The following is a 17877-nucleotide window of genomic DNA, read 5'->3' as shown; positions in this document are numbered from 1 at the left end:
GTGAGCGCAGCTCGCCCTGTAGTCTGTGTGCAGCCATAGCCGGTTGGATTCAGCTCAGGGTGCGTTACTGCCTCATACCTTGAAAAACAATTTCCTTTTTTTCAAATAGTGCAGCCAGTTTAAAATTTGAAAAAAAAAATTCCTATTAGTGTCTTTCCACTTGTATCCAGCTAAATAGTGGAAAAACACTATATAGGATAACCTAGAGGAGGGTTTCTTGGCCTTGCAGCGCCGTTTACGGCTGTCTGCACGGTCTCCGTGTGATTTAAACTAGCTCTGTAGCCCGATCTGCACCAAAAAAAAGGTTAAGTTCACCAAACACAACTTACACTTGTGTAGGCCACATTTGAAAAATAATAAAGTTTAGTCCACAATTTACAACATTAGTGTTTCTTACACCTGTTAGGAGGAGCATTACAGGAATAAGCACACTAAGGCCTTAGTACTTTTCTGCTTATCTTTATCTGTCAACCAAGATGAAGAGGGCAGGGAGTAAGGCACGTGGGCGTGGGCGCGGAGCAGGGAGAGGAGCAGGGAGAGGACGTGGTGATTCTGTGCCTGCTGCGGGCGCCGGTGACTCGTCGTCACTCAGTTTCAGCAGGGAACAGTCCTTCATGCGCAGCTTTGTCGGAGAGCGCCGTGCACCGCTGCTGCGTGAAGACCAAATTGAAGCCGTTGTCGGGTGGATGGCAGCTAACGCCTCGGCATCGACTTCAGTTAGTGCCACATCCTCTCAGGCACAGAGCACTGGAGAGCAGCCATCTGTCTCTTCACCACCTGCCAAATTGGCCAGGCAGTCAGAGAGCCCAGGACAGGAGCCGTCTCTACTTCTGTTCTCTGAATCTCTTGGCTTGGAAACAGGGGGCCAGCCAAGCAGCATTGGAGAAATGGAAGAAGAGGCAGTGTGCAGTGATGCCCAACACCTTTTTCTCTCTGACTCTGAAGAGGCAGGTGGGCCAGTGCCTCCGGTGACCACAGCGCAGTACGCATCTGATGATGAAACTCAGGTGCCGCTTTCTCGTGCGTACTGTGCTGCTGAGACTACCCAGGAGGAGCAGTTGGTGGCAGAGGGTAGTGGAGATGATGAGGTCCTTGACCCATCGTGGCGTGAGGAACAGGAAGGTGGTGGGAGCAGCTCAGAGGAAGAGCTTCCTCTTACGGGCCAAAGAGGGAGAGGGAGGGGGAAGACTGCGGAGCCTGTAGCCTCCACTTTGGCACCCGTTAGGAGCCTGTCTCTTTCCAAAGCCAAAAAGGGCGCTCCCAAGACTTGCAGTGCCTGGTCCTTTTTTGACACAGTTGCAGATGACATTTGTTTTGTCAAATGCAAGCTGTGTCATCATAAAGTAAAAAGAGGGAAAAATGTCAGCAACCTCAATACCACAAATATGTGGAAACATGTGCGGACCAGGCACGCGGTGGAGTTACAGAAACACACTGAAGATGTAGGCCAACCAACAGCGGCAGCTACCACCTCTTCAGCTCGTGTTGCCTCTTCCTCCAGCTCACGCACAGCTGGTTTGGCTTCCTCCCAGAGACCTTGTGTAATTCCACCCACAGCACCACCTTCCCAGTCATCCTCACACTCCCAGTCTACTCTACAGCCATCGGTAGTACAGGCATGGGAGAAAAGGCGGGCATTCTCGGCCAACCACCCCCGAGCACAGGCTCTGAATGCAGGCATTGCCAAACTGTTGTCCCTGGAAATGCTCTCGTTCAGGCTGGTGGAGACTGACAGCTTCCGTGACTTGATGGCATTGGCAGTCCCACAGTACAAGGTGCCCAGCCGCTTTTACTTCAGCAGGCAGGCTGTCCCTGCCCTGCACAGGCATGTTGAGGCAAACATAAAACATGCGCTACTGAACGCCGTCAGTAGCAAGGTCCACCTCACCACCGATGCGTGGACCAGTCAGCATGGACAGGGGCGATATGTTTCCCTCACTGCCCATTGGGTTAATGTTGTTGAGCCAGGTACAGATCGTGCGAGTGGCGCAGGACGTGTCCTGCCCACTCCAAGGATTGCAGGAATCCAGTCTGTACGCATCGACTCCTCCTCTTACACCAGTTCCTCTGATTCCTCTCTGCAGGATCCGTCACAGTCCACCCCCACATGGACCCGTGAACGTTTACCTATGACCGACATGAGCACAGCCGTGGCCAAACGTCAGCAGGCCGTCTTGAAACTAGTTTCATTGGGGCATCGAAGCCACACAGCGCAGGAGCTCTGGAATGCCATCAAGCAGGAGAGCGATGTGTGGTTACTGCCAGCGAATCTCCAGCCAGGCATGGTAGTGTGTGACAATGGCCGAAATCTGGTGGCAGCTTTGGCCCTTGGCAACCTCACTCACATCCCATGTCTGGCACATGTGCTCAATTTGGTTGTGCAGAGTTTTCTGAGGGACTATCCGGATCTTGATGCCCTGCTGCACAAGGTCCGCCTAGAGTGTGCTCACTTGCGGCGTTCCAGCTTGGCCAGATCCCGCATTGCTGCTCTGCAGCGCCGATTCCGCCTTCCGGAACACCGCATCATATGTGACCTACCTACCCGGTGGAATTCCACGTTACATATGTTGGAGCGGTTGTGTGAGCAGCAGCAAGCAGTTATGGAGTACCAGCTGCATCAGGCGCAAAGAAGTCGCAGTCAGCGCCGATCAGACTTCACAACCACAGAGTGGGCCACTATGAAGGACGTCTGCCAGGTTTTGCGTCCTTTTGATTATTCCACGCGGATGGCAAGTGCAGATGATGCACTAGTCAGCATGACTGTCCCCCTTATCTGCCTGCTTCAGCAAACTTTGCAAGGGTTAAGGGATGATGTGGTGGAAGAGGTGGAGGATGAGGAGTCACCTTTTCCATCAGCTTCTGGAGAGTCAGCGCCACGTGGTTCCTCACAAAGGGGTACGCAGGGGCCAATTTGTGAGGAGGATGAGGAGGAGTCAATGGAGGAGGAAGAGCTCCGTCCAGAGGAGGGAGCGACACAATTGTCCAGTGGTCAGTGTGTACAGCGAGGGTGGGGTGATGACGAGCGGGCAGAGATCATGTCTCAAGCAGGGGACAGCGTTTCTGGGCCGGTTGGCACTCTGCAGCACATGGTGGATTTCATGCTGCAGTGCCTGAGAAACGACCGCCGCATCGACCACATTCTCAACATGCCTGATTATTGGGTGTTCACCCTCCTCGATCCTCGCTACCGGGACAACGTCCAAAACCTCATCCCTGCGTTGACCCGGGAGCGTAAATTGCGGGAGTACCACGACACACTGGTGAATTCCATCATCTTCTCCTGTCCAACTGAGAGGAGTGCTGCTAGTGCTTTACAAAGCAGCTCAGTGCGTCGAGGCAGTGGGGGAGGCTCTGCCCAAAGAGGGAGCAGAAGCAGTGCCTCTGCCCAAGGCAAGCCCAGTATGGCACAACTCTGGCACACTTTTGTGTGCCCGCCCCAAATGTCTACACCATCACCGGCGGCTCCAGTCAGCAGGAGGCAACGGTTCCGTCAGATGGTGACAGACTACATGGCTTGCCCTCTTACTGTACTCCCAGACGGCTCTTCCCCGTTCAAGTTTTGGGTCTCTAAGCTGGATACATGGCCAGAGCTAAGCCAGTATGCATTGGAGGTGCTGGCTTGCCCTGCGGCTAGTGTCTTATCGGAACGTGTCTTTAGTGCCGCAGGTGGTGTACTAACAGACCGTCGCATGCGACTATCCTCCGATAACGTTGACCGGCTTACTTTCCTGAAAATGAACCAGGCCTGGATCTCGCAGGAATTTGCCACTCCTCTGCCTGATTAAGTAATTGGGTGTCATCCAGGTCTCCTGCTGTGTTCATCTTTCTACCACCTGAACTGCTATTCCTGGGCTCCAACACCGCCAGTTGCGGCTCAGAAGTGCAGGCTGCACAGTAAAAACATACGACCCAGTGTTATTGGGTTTCAGTAACGTCAGCTGATCCCCAGCTGTGTAGCCGGCAATGTGTCCTGCGACCGCCACGCTGGCACAACAACCTAAATGTAAGGGAACCTGTCCCCCCCCCCCCCCCGTCGTTTGTTACTGAAAGAGCCATCTTGTGCAGCAGTAATGCTGCACAAGGAAAAGGTAGCTCTTTTTTTTTAGCTCTTTGCACACGCAGAACTTAACACTTATAAAATGTGTTCACTGATACCGTTATACCGTCCCGGAGCTGGGACTTTCCTTCGTAATGTGACGCAGCACAGCCGTCATTCCTACCCCCTTGGTGCCATGCGCTGCCTCCTCAGCGTTGTTTTAAGCTGTCACGGAGCCTGCGCTGTTCTGTTATCCCTTGGGCATGCCCTATTTGCGCTGCCTGTCTTCTGACATAATTTGGTGTCAGGCTGGCTGCGCCTGTGCGGCCGCGGTGCCCGAGATCCCGCCTCGCAGTGTCTTCTGATTGAGTCACACTGCGGGCCTGGGATCCATGGGCATGCGCAGTGCATATCTTCCCCTCGGGCTCTCGCTCATTTCCCTCCGCCTTCTTTAGACTGTGCGCCGTCAGCTGATCCCTAGCATGCCACGGCCGTGACACCGCACAGTCTGAAGAAGAGGGAAGGAGGGGAGTGAGAGTCGAGGTTATGCACTGTGCATGCCCATGGTTCCAAGGCCCGCAGTGGGATTACGTTAGATGAGACTGCGAGGTGGGATCTGGAGCAGCGTGGACGCACAGGCACTGACAGCCTGACACCAAATTATGTCAGAAGACAGGCAGCGCTAATTGGGCATGGCCAAGGGCTAACAGAACAGCGCAGGCTCCGTGGCAGCTTAAAACAACGCTGAGGAGGCAGCGCACGGCATCAAGGGGATAGGAATGACAGCTGTGCTGTGTCCCATTACGAAGGAAATTCGCACCTCCGGAACGGTTTAACGGTATAAAGGGACACATTTTTAGTGTTTACTTCGGTGTTTGCAAGGAGCATAATTAAAAGAGCAACCTTTTCCTTTTGCATCCTTAGTGCTGCACAACATGGCTCTTTCAGCTACAAACGTCTTGGGGGGGGGGGGTTAAAGGTTTCCTTTCAACTTGCTCCAATCAGGCTTCGGCCTACACTCTGTTCCTCTGCTCCTCCTGCTGTCCCTGGGCTCTAACACTGCCAGTTGGTGCCTGGAAGTGCTGTGTGCACAGTCAACAGTCGCTCCTCTGTTATTGGGGTTCAGTAACGTCAGCTGATCCCCAGCTGTGTGTGCGGCAATACCTCCAATCTGCTCCTCCTGCTGTCCCTGGGCTCTAACACCGCCAGTTGGTGCCTGGAAGTGCTGTGTGCACAGTCAACAGTCGCTCCTCTGTTATTGGGGTTCAGTAACGTCAGCTGATCCCCAGCTGTGTGTGCGGCAATACCTCCAATCTGCTCCTCCTGCTGTCCCTGGGCTCTAACACCGCCAGTTGGTGCCTGGAAGTGCTGTGTGCACAGTCAACAGTCGCTCCTCTGTTATTGGGGTTCAGTAACGTCAGCTGATCCCCAGCTGTGTATCCGGCAACGTGTCATGCGACCGCCACGCTGGCACAACTAAAATGTAAGGGGACCTGTTCCCCCCCCCCCCCTAGGCGTTTGTTACTGAAAGAGCCACCATGTGCAGCACTAATACTGCACAAGGGAAAGGTCGCTCTTGAAATTATGCTCCTTGCAAACGCTGAACTACACACTCATGTAATGTGTCCCCTCACACCGTCCAACCGTCCCGGAGGTGGGACTTTCCTTTGTAATGTGACGCAGCACAGCCGTCATTGCTACCCCCTTGGCACCGTGCGCTGCCTCCTTAGCGTTGTTTGATTCCGTCATGGACCCTGCGCTGTTATGTTATCCCTTGGCCATGCACAGTTTGCGCTGCCCGTCCTCTGACATCATTTGTTGTCGTCCTGGCTGCGCCTGTGCGTCCACGCTGCCCGAAATCACACCTCGCAGTGTCGTCTAATGTGATCCCACAGTGGGCCTGGTATCCATGGCCATGCGCAGTGCATATACTAGCCTCTCACTCCCCTTCTTCACGCTTCTTCAGACTAGGCGGCGTCAGCTGATCCCTAATAGCATGCCACGGCCGTGACGCCGCACAGTCTGAAGAAGCAGGAAGGAGGTGAGTGAGAGGCGATGATATGCACTGCGCATGCCCATGGATCCCTGGCCCGCAGTGGGACTACATTAGATGACACTGCAAGGTTGGATCTCGGGCAGCTTGGACGCACAGGCACTGCCAGCCTGACAACTTATGCAAAAAATATAAGCAAAAATATATACATCTGCACTGCTAGATGCCAGCCTGACACCTACATGATGTCAGAAGACGGGCACCGCTAACTGTGCATGGCCAAGGGATAACATTACAGTGCGGGCTCCGTGACAGAACCAAACAACGTTGAGGAGGTGGTGCCCGGCACCAAGGGGGTTGGAATGACGGCTGTGCTGTGTCACATTACAAAGGAAAGTCCCACTTCCGGGATGGTTTGACGGTGTGAGGGGACACATTATATGAGTGTGTACTTCAGCGTTTGCAAGGAGCATAATTTTCGGAGCCACCATTTTCCATGTGCAGTATTACTGCTGTACAAGATGGCTCTTTCAGCAACAAATGCCTGGGGGGGGGGGTTAAAGGTTCCCTTTCAACTTGCTCCACTGCAGGCTTCGGCCTACACTCTGCTCCTCTTTGATTCCCTGGGTTTCAACACTGTCAGTTGCCACCTGGAAGTGTTGTCTACACAGAAAAAAACACTAGGTGATGTGTCAGTGGGGTTCAGCACCGCCAGCTGTTCCCCTGCTGTGTAGTCGGCAACGTGTCCAGCACAAGCCACGCTGGCACAACAGAACAAAAGCTGCCACCAGTGCAGGCTTCGGCCTACACTCTGCTCCTCTCCTCCTCCTGCTGACCCTGGGCTCAAACACCGCTAGTTTTTGCCCGGAAGTGCTAGCTGCACAGAGAAAAACACCAGCCAATGTGTTAGTGGGGTTCAGCAACGCCAGCTGTTCCCCTGCTGTGTAGCCGGCAACGTGACCTGCAAACGCCATGCAGGCACAGGAACTGAAATTAAAAGGGAACCTGGCCCCACCCCCCCAGGTGTTTCTATGTATAACAGCCACCTAGTACAGCAGTACTGCTGCATTTGTACAAGGTGGCTGACTTTTTCTCCTTGCCCACGTGGAACTCAACACGTACAAAATGTGTCTCATTGAGACCATTCCACTGTCCCTGAGGTGTGACTTTCCTTTGTAATGATACGCAGCACCCCCCTTGGTAGCGTTTCCCGTCTTTTGTCATCATGGTTAGCTGGCTGCGCCTGTGCATCCGCCCTGCTAGAAACAACGCCCCTCGTTGTCATATTTATTTTGTCAGCGAGGGTGTGGTTTATGGGCACGAGCAGTGCATATGTTCGCCTGTCTTAACTCATCTCCTTCCGCCTTCTTCAGACTGTGCGGCCTCCTGGCCGTGGTAGGCGATAAGGGATCAGCTGAGGCCGCCCAGTCTGGAGCAGGTGTAAGGACATGTGTAAGCGGCAAACCTATTTACTGCACAAGGCCACGAATCCCAGCCACGCAGTGTGATTTTTTGAAAACACACTGTGGGTCTGGGATTCATGTCCATCGCTAACCGCAACGGCCGACATGAAATGAGGTCAGAAGACAGGAAGCGCTCACAGCGCATGGCCAAGGGATCACAATAGCGCAGACTCCTGTACAGCAAATAACAACGCTCAGGAATCTGCGCCCAGTACCTAGGTGCAAATTTTGACACCTGTGCTGCGTCTCGTTAAAAAGACAAGTCACGCCTCCACAACTGTTTGACAGTATAATGGGGTAAATAGTGTACGTGTTTTAGTCAGCGTGTGCAAGGAGCAAAACAAATAGAGCAACCTTTTACTTGTGCAGCATTAATGCTGCACAAGGTGTGGCTCTTGTACCTTGCAACACCTGAGGGGGGGGTTAAAGGTAACCTTTGAAATTGGTTCAACTAGGCTTCGGCCTACACTCTGCTCCTCTACTCCTCCTGCTGACCCTGGGCTCAAACACCGCTAGTTTTTGCCCGGAAATGCTAGCTGCACAGAGAAAAACACCAGCCAATGTGTTAGTGGGGTTCAGCACTGCCTGCTGTTCCCCCGCTGTGTAGCCGGCATCGTGTCCAGCACAAGCCACGCTGGCACAACCGACCAAAAGCTGCCACCAGTGCAGGCTTCGGCCTACACTTTGCTCCTCTCCTCCTCCTCCTGCTGACCCTGGGCTCTAACACCGCTAGTTTTTGCCCGGACATGCAATCTGCACAGAGAAAAACACCAGTCAATGTGTCAGTGGGGTTCAGCAACGCCAGCTGTTCCCCTGCTGTGTAGCTTGCAACGTGACCTGCAAACGCCACGCAGGCACATGAACTGAAATTGAAGGGAGCCTGCCCCCCACCCACAGGTGTTTCTATGTATATCAGCCACCTTGTACAGCAGTACTGCTGCATTTGTACAAGGTGGCTGACTTTTTCTCCTTGCCCACGTGGAACTCAACACGTACAAAATGTGTCTCATTAGAGACCATTACAATGTCCCTGAGGTGTGACTTTCCTTTGTAATGACACGCAGCACCACCCTTGTTAGCGCTGCCCGTCTTTTGACATCATTGGTTAGCTGGCTGCGCCTGTGCATCTCCCCTGCTCGAAACAACGGCCCTCGGTGTCTTATTTTTTTGGACAGCGAGGGTGTGATTGATGGGCATGTGCAGTGCATATGTTTGCCTGTGTTCACTCATCTCCTTCCGCCTTCTTCAGACTGGGTGTCCTCATGGCCGCGGCAGGCGATAAGGGATCAGATGAGGCCGCCCAGTCTGAAGCAGGTGTAAGGACATGTGTGAGCGGCAAACATATTTAGTGCACCAGGGCACGAATCCCAGCACCGCAGTGTGATTTTTTAAAAACACACTGTGGGTCTGGGATTCATGTCCATCGCTAACCGCAACGGCCGACATGAAATGAGGTCAGAAGACAGGAAGCGCTCACAGCGCATGGCCAAGGGATCACAATAGCGCAGACTCCTGTACAGCAAATAACAACGCTCAGGAATCTGCGCCCAGTACCTAGGTGCAAATTTTGACACCTGTGCTGCGTCTCGTTAAAAAGACAAGTCACGCCTCCACAACTGTTTGACAGTATAATGGGCTAAATAGTGTACGTGTTTTAGTCAGCGTGTGCAAGGAGCAAAACAAATAGAGCAACCTTTTACTTGTGCAGCATTAATGCTGCACAAGGTGTGGCTCTTGTACCTTGCAACACCTGAGGGGGGGGTTAAAGGTAACCTTTGAAATTGGTTCAACTAGGCTTCGGCCTACACTCTGCTCCTCTACTCCTCCTGCTGACCCTGGGCTCAAACACCGCTAGTTTTTGCCCGGAAATGCTAGCTGCACAGAGAAAAACACCAGCCAATGTGTTAGTGGGGTTCAGCACCGCCAGCTGTTCCCCTGCTGTGTAGTCGGCAACGTGTCCAGCACAAGCCACGCTGGCACAACAGAACAAAAGCTGCCACCAGTGCAGGCTTCGGCCTACACTTTGCTCCTCTCCTCCTCCTGCTGACCCTGGGCTCAAACAACGCCAGTTTCTGCCCGGACATGCTAGCTGCACAGAGAAAAACACCAGCCAATGTGTTAGTGGGGTTCAGCACCGCCTGCTGTTCCCCCGCTGTGTAGCCGGCATCGTGTCCAGCACAAGCCACGCTGGCACAACCGACCAAAAGCTGCCACCAGTGCAGGCTTCGTCCTACACTTTGCTCCTCTCCTCCTCCTCCTGCTGACCCTGGGCTCTAACACCGCTAGTTTTTGCCCGGACATGCAATCTGCACAGAGAAAAACACCAGTCAATGTGTCAGTGGGGTTCAGCAACGCCAGCTGTTCCCCTGCTGTGTAGCTTGCAACGTGACCTGCAAACGCCACGCAGGCACATGAACTGAAATTGAAGGGAGCCTGCCCCCCACCCCCCCAGGTGTTTCTATGTATAACAGCCACCTTGTACAGCAGTACTGCTGCATTTGTACAAGGTGGCTGACTTTTTCTCCTTGCACACGTGGAACTCAACAAGTACAAAATGTGTCTCATTACAGACCATTACAATGTCCCTGAGGTGTGACTTTCCTTTTTAATGACACGCAGCACCCCCATTGTTAGCGCTGCCCGTCTCCTGACATCATTGGTTGGCTGGCTGTGCCTGTGCGTCCCCCCTGCCCGACACAACGCCCCCCGTTGTCTCATATATTTTGACTGCGAGGGTGTGATTGATGGGCACGAGCAGTGCATATGTTCCCCTGTTTTCACTCCCCTCCTTCCGCCTTCTTCTGACTGTGCGGCCTCATGGCCGCGGCATGCGATAAGGGATCAGCTGAGGCCGCCCAGTCTGAAGCAGGTGTAAGGACATGTGTGAGCGGCGAACATATTTACTGCACAAGGCCACGAATCCCAGCACCGCAGTGTGACTTTAGGAAAAGCCACTGTGGGTCTGGGATTTATGGCCATCGTTAACCGCACCGGCCAACATGAAATGAGGTCATGAGACGGCCTGCACTAACAGGGTATTGCCAAGGGATAACACAAGAGCGCAGTTTCCTGTACTGCAAATAACAACGGTAAGGAATCTGCGCACAGCACCTAGGTGTAAATTTGTACACCTGTGCTGCGTCTCCTTAAAAAGACTAGTAGTCACGCCTCCACTACTGTTTGACAGTATAATGGGCTAAATAGTGTACGTGTTTAATTCAGCGTGTGCAAGGAGCAAAATTAAATAGAGCAACCTTTGACTTGTGCATCATTAATTCTGTTCAAGGTGTGGCTCTTGTACCTTGCAACACCTGAGGGGGGGGTTAAAGGTAACCTTTGAAATTGGTTCAACTAGGCTTCGGCCTACACTCTGCTCCTCTACTCCTCCTGCTGACCCTGGGCTCAAACACCGCTAGTTTTTGCCCGGAAATGCTAGCTGCACAGAGAAAAACACCAGCCAATGTGTTAGTGGGGTTCAGCACCGCCAGCTGTTCCCCTGCTGTGTAGTCGGCAACGTGTCCAGCACAAGCCACGCTGGCACAACAGAACAAAAGCTGCCACCAGTGCAGGCTTCGGCCTACACTTTGCTCCTCTCCTCCTCCTGCTGACCCTGGGCTCAAACAACGCCAGTTTCTGCCCGGACATGCTAGCTGCACAGAGAAAAACACCAGCCAATGTGTTAGTGGGGTTCAGCACCGCCTGCTGTTCCCCCGCTGTGTAGCCGGCATCGTGTCCAGCACAAGCCACGCTGGCACAACCGACCAAAAGCTGCCACCAGTGCAGGCTTCGGCCTACACTTTGCTCCTCTCCTCCTCCTCCTGCTGACCCTGGGCTCTAACACCGCTAGTTTTTGCCCGGACATGCAATCTGCACAGAGAAAAACACCAGTCAATGTGTCAGTGGGGTTCAGCAACGCCAGCTGTTCCCCTGCTGTGTAGCTTGCAACGTGACCTGCAAACGCCACGCAGGCACATGAACTGAAATTGAAGGGAGCCTGCCCCCCACCCCCCCAGGTGTTTCTATGTATAACAGCCACCTTGTACAGCAGTACTGCTGCATTTGTACAAGGTGGCTGACTTTTTCTCCTTGCACACGTGGAACTCAACAAGTACAAAATGTGTCTCATTACAGACCATTACAATGTCCCTGAGGTGTGACTTTCCTTTTTAATGACACGCAGCACCCCCATTGTTAGCGCTGCCCGTCTCCTGACATCATTGGTTGGCTGGCTGTGCCTGTGCGTCCCCCCTGCCCGACACAACGCCCCCCGTTGTCTCATATATTTTGACTGCGAGGGTGTGATTGATGGGCACGAGCAGTGCATATGTTCCCCTGTTTTCACTCCCCTCCTTCCGCCTTCTTCTGACTGTGCGGCCTCATGGCCGCGGCATGCGATAAGGGATCAGCTGAGGCCGCCCAGTCTGAAGCAGGTGTAAGGACATGTGTGAGCGGCGAACATATTTACTGCACAAGGCCACGAATCCCAGCACCGCAGTGTGACTTTAGGAAAAGCCACTGTGGGTCTGGGATTTATGGCCATCGTTAACCGCACCGGCCAACATGAAATGAGGTCATGAGACGGCCTGCACTAACAGGGTATTGCCAAGGGATAACACAAGAGCGCAGTTTCCTGTACTGCAAATAACAACGGTAAGGAATCTGCGCACAGCACCTAGGTGTAAATTTGTACACCTGTGCTGCGTCTCCTTAAAAAGACTAGTAGTCACGCCTCCACTACTGTTTGACAGTATAATGGGCTAAATAGTGTACGTGTTTAATTCAGCGTGTGCAAGGAGCAAAATTAAATAGAGCAACCTTTGACTTGTGCATCATTAATGCTGTTCAAGGTGTGGCTCTTGTACCTTGCAACACCTGAGGGGGGGGTTAAAGGTAACCTTTGAAATTGGTTCAACTAGGCTTCGGCCTACACTCTGCTCCTCTACTCCTCCTGCTGACCCTGGGCTCAAACACCGCTAGTTTTTGCCCGGAAATGCTAGCTGCACAGAGAAAAACACCAGCCAATGTGTTAGTGGGGTTCAGCACCGCCAGCTGTTCCCCTGCTGTGTAGTCGGCAACGTGTCCAGCACAAGCCACGCTGGCACAACAGAACAAAAGCTGCCACCAGTGCAGGCTTCGGCCTACACTTTGCTCCTCTCCTCCTCCTGCTGACCCTGGGCTCAAACAACGCCAGTTTCTGCCCGGACATGCTAGCTGCACAGAGAAAAACACCAGCCAATGTGTTAGTGGGGTTCAGCACCGCCTGCTGTTCCCCTGCTGTGCAGCTTGCAACGTGACCTGCAAACGCCACGCAGGCACATGAACTGAAATTGAAGGGAGCCTGGCCCCCACCCCCAGGTGTTTCTATGTATAACAGCCACCTTGTACAGCAGTACTGCTGCATTTGTACAAGGTGGCTGATGTTTTCTCCTTGCCCACGTGGAACTCAACACGTACAAAATGTGTCTCTTTGAGACCATTCCACTGTCCCTGAGGTGTGACTTTCCTTTCTAATGATACGCAGCACCCCCCTTGGTAGCGCTTCCCGTCTTCTGACATCATTGGTTGGCTACTTGCGCCTGTTCGTCCGCCCTGCCTGAATAAAATGCTCCTCGTTGTCTTAATTATTTTGACTGCGAGGGTGTGATTGATGGGCACGAGCAGTGCATATCTTCGCCTGTCTTAACTCATCTCCTTCCGCCTTCTTCAGACTGTGCAGCCTCATGGCCGCGGCATGCGAGAAGGGATCAGCAGAGGCCGCCCAGTCTGAAGCAGGTGTAAGGACGTGTGTGAGCGGCCAAAATATTTACTGCTCAAGGCCACGAATCCCAGCACCGCAGTGTGGCTTTATGAAAAGACACTGTGGGTCTGGGATTTATGGCCATCGTTAACCGCACCGGCCAACATGAAATGAGGTCATAAGATGGGCAGCGCTAATAGGGCATTGCCAAGGGATAACACAAGAGCGCAGACTCCTGTACAGCAAATAACAACGCTCAGGAAGCTGCGCCAAGCACCAAGGCGTTATTTTGGACACCTGTGCTGCGTCTCATCAAAAAACCAAGTCACGCATCCACTACAGTTTGACTGTAGAATGGGGTAAATTGTGTATGTCTTTCATTCAGCATGTGCAAGTAGACAAATTAATAGAGCAACCTTTCACTTGTGCAGCATTAATACTGCACAAGGTGTGTCTCTTGTACTTTGTAACACCTGAGGGGGGGGTTAAAGGTTTCCTTTGAAATTGGTTCAACTAGGCTTCGGCCTACACTCTGCTCCTCTCCTCCTCCTCCTGCTTCAACACGGGCTCTAACATCGCTAGTTTTTGCCCGCAAGTGCTAGCTGCACAGATAAAAACACACGCCATTGTGTTAGTGGGGTTCAGCAACGCCAGCTGTTCCCCCAGTGTGTAGCCGGCAAAGTGTCCTGCAAACGCAACGCAGACACAAAGCTGCCTCCAGTGCAGGCTTCGGCCTACACTCATCTCCCCCTGCTTACCCTTTGCTCCAACACCGCTAGTTGGGGCTCTAGGAAGACAATCTTTAATAGGCAAGGCAACGCATCCGGGTTCCAGCACCGCCAGCTGGTTCTCGGCAGTGTTCTTGTCACAGGTACTCCCTCGTGCCAAGCCTGGTTTCAGCACCGTCAGCTGTTTCCGGGTTGTGTCAACTTCACTGAGACGCCTATGCTTGCCCCGTCGTGGGGCGGTCGAGTTAGCCAACTCCAGGGTGCCTCCAGTTTAGGAGCTTCCTATGTGGGCTGCGTGAACTGGTAGTCAAGGCTGGTTCTGTAGTGCCAGTAGGCCCAGCTCCCCCTGTAGGACTGTTGGGGTTCGGTAACTGCGGCTGCCTCGCGGCCTAGCTGTTCTCTCCTCTCCTGTGGGCCTTGGGGTCCACCACCTGGTTCCAGCACCGTCAGCTGGTTCCGGGCCGAGCCTTTGGCTTAGGTGCCTCCTCCTGGGTATCCGAGTTCCGCCAACGCCAGGCGGTCCTTGGTAGTGCTTTTAAGCGCGGGCACCTACAGCTTAGTAACCGGGTTCCAGCACCGTCAGCTGGTCCTCGGTCGTGCCATTGGCTCTTGCACACTGGGGCAACGCATCCGGGTTCCAGCACCGCCAGCTGGTTCTCGGCAGTGTTCTTGTCACAGGTACTCCCTCGTGCCAAGCCTGGTTTCAGCACCGTCAGCTGTTTCCGGGTTGTGTCAACTTCACTGAGACGCCTATGCTTGCCCCGTCGTGGGGCGGTCGAGTTAGCCAACTCCAGGGTGCCTCCAGTTTAGGAGCTTCCTATGTGGGCTGCGTGAACTGGTAGTCAAGGCTGGTTCTGTAGTGCCAGTAGGCCCAGCTCCCCCTGTAGGACTGTTGGGGTTCGGTAACTGCGGCTGCCTCGCGGCCTAGCTGTTCTCTCCTCTCCTGTGGGCCTTGGGGTCCACCACCTGGTTCCAGCACCGTCAGCTGGTTCCGGGCCGAGCCTTTGGCTTAGGTGCCTCCTCCTGGGTATCCGTGTTCCGCCAACGCCAGGCGGTCCTTGGTAGTGCTTTTAAGCGCGGGCACCTACAGCTTAGCAACCGGGTTCCAGCACCGTCAGCTGGTCCTCGGTCGTGCCATTGGCTCTTGCACACTGGGGCAACGCATCCGGGTTCCAGCACCGCCAGCTGGTTCTCGGCAGTGTTCTTGTCACAGGTACTCCCTCGTGCCAAGCCTGGTTTCAGCACCGTCAGCTGTTTCCGGGTTGTGTCAACTTCACTGAGACGCCTATGCTTGCCCCGTCGTGGGGCGGTCGAGTTAGCCAACTCCAGGGTGCCTCCAGTTTAGGAGCTTCCTATGTGGGCTGCGTGAACTGGTAGTCAAGGCTGGTTCTGTAGTGCCAGTAGGCCCAGCTCCCCCTGTAGGACTGTTGGGGTTCGGTAACTGCGGCTGCCTCGCGGCCTAGCTGTTCTCTCCTCTCCTGTGGGCCTTGGGGTCCACCACCTGGTTCCAGCACCGTCAGCTGGTTCCGGGCCGAGCCTTTGGTTTAGGTGCCTCCTCCTGGGTATCCGAGTTCCGCCAACGCCAGGCGGTCCTTGGTAGTGCTTTTAAGCGCGGGCACCTACAGCTTAGTAACCGGGTTCCAGCACCGTCAGCTGGTCCTCGGTCGTGCCATTGGCTCTTGCACACTGGGGCAACGCATCCGGGTTATAGCACCGCCAGCTGGTTCTCGGCAGTGTTCTTGTCACAGGTACTCCCTCGTGCCAAGCCTGGTTTCAGCACCGTCAGCTGTTTCCGGGTTGTGTCAACTTCACTGAGACGCCTATGCTTGCCCCGTCGTGGGGCGGTCGAGTTAGCCAACTCCAGGGTGCCTCCAGTTTAGGAGCTTCCTATGTGGGCTGCGTGAACTGGTAGTCAAGGCTGGTTCTGTAGTGCCAGTAGGCCCAGCTCCCCCTGTAGGACTGTTGGGGTTCGGTAACTGCGGCTGCCTCGCGGCCTAGCTGTTCTCTCCTCTCCTGTGGGCCTTGGGGTCCACCACCTGGTTCCAGCACCGTCAGCTGGTTCCGGGCCGAGCCTTTGGCTTAGGTGCCTCCTCCTGGGTATCCGAGTTCCGCCAACGCCAGGCGGTCCTTGGTAGTGCTTTTAAGCGCGGGCACCTACAGCTTAGCAACCGGGTTCCAGCACCGTCAGCTGGTCCTCGGTCGTGCCATTGGCTCTTGCACACTGGGGCAACGCATCCGGGTTCCAGCACCGCCAGCTGGTTCTCGGCAGTGTTCTTGTCACAGGTACTCCCTCGTGCCAAGCCTGGTTTCAGCACCGTCAGCTGTTTCCGGGTTGTGTCAACTTCACTGAGACGCCTATGCTTGCCCCGTCGTGGGGCGGTCGAGTTAGCCAACTCCAGGGTGCCTCCAGTTTAGGAGCTTCCTATGTGGGCTGCGTGAACTGGTAGTCAAGGCTGGTTCTGTAGTGCCAGTAGGCCCAGCTCCCCCTGTAGGACTGTTGGGGTTCGGTAACTGCGGCTGCCTCGCGGCCTAGCTGTTCTCTCCTCTCCTGTGGGCCTTGGGGTCCACCACCTGGTTCCAGCACCGTCAGCTGGTTCCGGGCCGAGCCTTTGGCTTAGGTGCCTCCTCCTGGGTATCCGTGTTCCGCCAACGCCAGGCGGTCCTTGGTAGTGCTTTTAAGCGCGGGCACCTACAGCTTAGCAACCGGGTTCCAGCACCGTCAGCTGGTCCTCGGTCGTGCCATTGGCTCTTGCACACTGGGGCAACGCATCCGGGTTCCAGCACCGCCAGCTGGTTCTCGGCAGTGTTCTTGTCACAGGTACTCCCTCGTGCCAAGCCTGGTTTCAGCACCGTCAGCTGTTTCCGGGTTGTGTCAACTTCACTGAGACGCCTATGCTTGCCCCGTCGTGGGGCGGTCGAGTTAGCCAACTCCAGGGTGCCTCCAGTTTAGGAGCTTCCTATGTGGGCTGCGTGAACTGGTAGTCAAGGCTGGTTCTGTAGTGCCAGTAGGCCCAGCTCCCCCTGTAGGACTGTTGGGGTTCGGTAACTGCGGCTGCCTCGCGGCCTAGCTGTTCTCTCCTCTCCTGTGGGCCTTGGGGTCCACCACCTGGTTCCAGCACCGTCAGCTGGTTCCGGGCCGAGCCTTTGGCTTAGGTGCCTCCTCCTGGGTATCCGAGTTCCGCCAACGCCAGGCGGTCCTTGGTAGTGCTTTTGAGCGCGGGCACCTACAGCTTAGTAACCGGGTTCCAGCACCGTCAGCTGGTCCTCGGTCGTGCCATTGGCTCTTGCACACTGGGGCAACGCATCCGGGTTCCAGCACCGCCAGCTGGTTCTCGGCAGTGTTCTTGTCACAGGTACTCCCTCGTGCCAAGCCTGGTTTCAGCACCGTCAGCTGTTTCCGGGTTGTGTCAACTTCACTGAGACGCCTATGCTTGCCCCGTCGTGGGGCGGTCGAGTTAGCCAACTCCAGGGTGCCTCCAGTTTAGGAGCTTCCTATGTGGGCTGCGTGAACTGGTAGTCAAGGCTGGTTCTGTAGTGCCAGTAGGCCCAGCTCCCCCTGTAGGACTGTTGGGGTTCGGTAACTGCGGCTGCCTCGCGGCCTAGCTGTTCTCTCCTCTCCTGTGGGCCTTGGGGTCCACCACCTGGTTCCAGCACCGTCAGCTGGTTCCGGGCCGAGCCTTTGGCTTAGGTGCCTCCTCCTGGGTATCCGTGTTCCGCCAACGCCAGGCGGTCCTTGGTAGTGCTTTTAAGCGCGGGCACCTACAGCTTAGCAACCGGGTTCCAGCACCGTCAGCTGGTCCTCGGTCGTGCCATTGGCTCTTGCACACTGGGGCAACGCATCCGGGTTCCAGCACCGCCAGCTGGTTCTCGGCAGTGTTCTTGTCACAGGTACTCCCTCGTGCCAAGCCTGGTTTCAGCAC

The 17877-nt window shown here is 54.8% G+C and overlaps 1 protein-coding gene across 2 annotated transcripts in view; it reads right to left on the bottom strand.

Annotated features, from left to right (window-relative positions):
* Positions 1 to 17877, bottom strand: part of MCHR2 (melanin concentrating hormone receptor 2) — a 597452-nt gene that overhangs the window by 293161 nt on the left and 286414 nt on the right. The window lies entirely within an intron of this gene.

This window comes from Ranitomeya imitator, chromosome 5 (assembly GCF_032444005.1).
Source record: "Ranitomeya imitator isolate aRanImi1 chromosome 5, aRanImi1.pri, whole genome shotgun sequence".
Lineage (NCBI taxonomy): Eukaryota > Metazoa > Chordata > Amphibia > Anura > Dendrobatidae > Ranitomeya > Ranitomeya imitator.
This window is presented reverse-complemented; position numbering and strand designations above follow the sequence as displayed.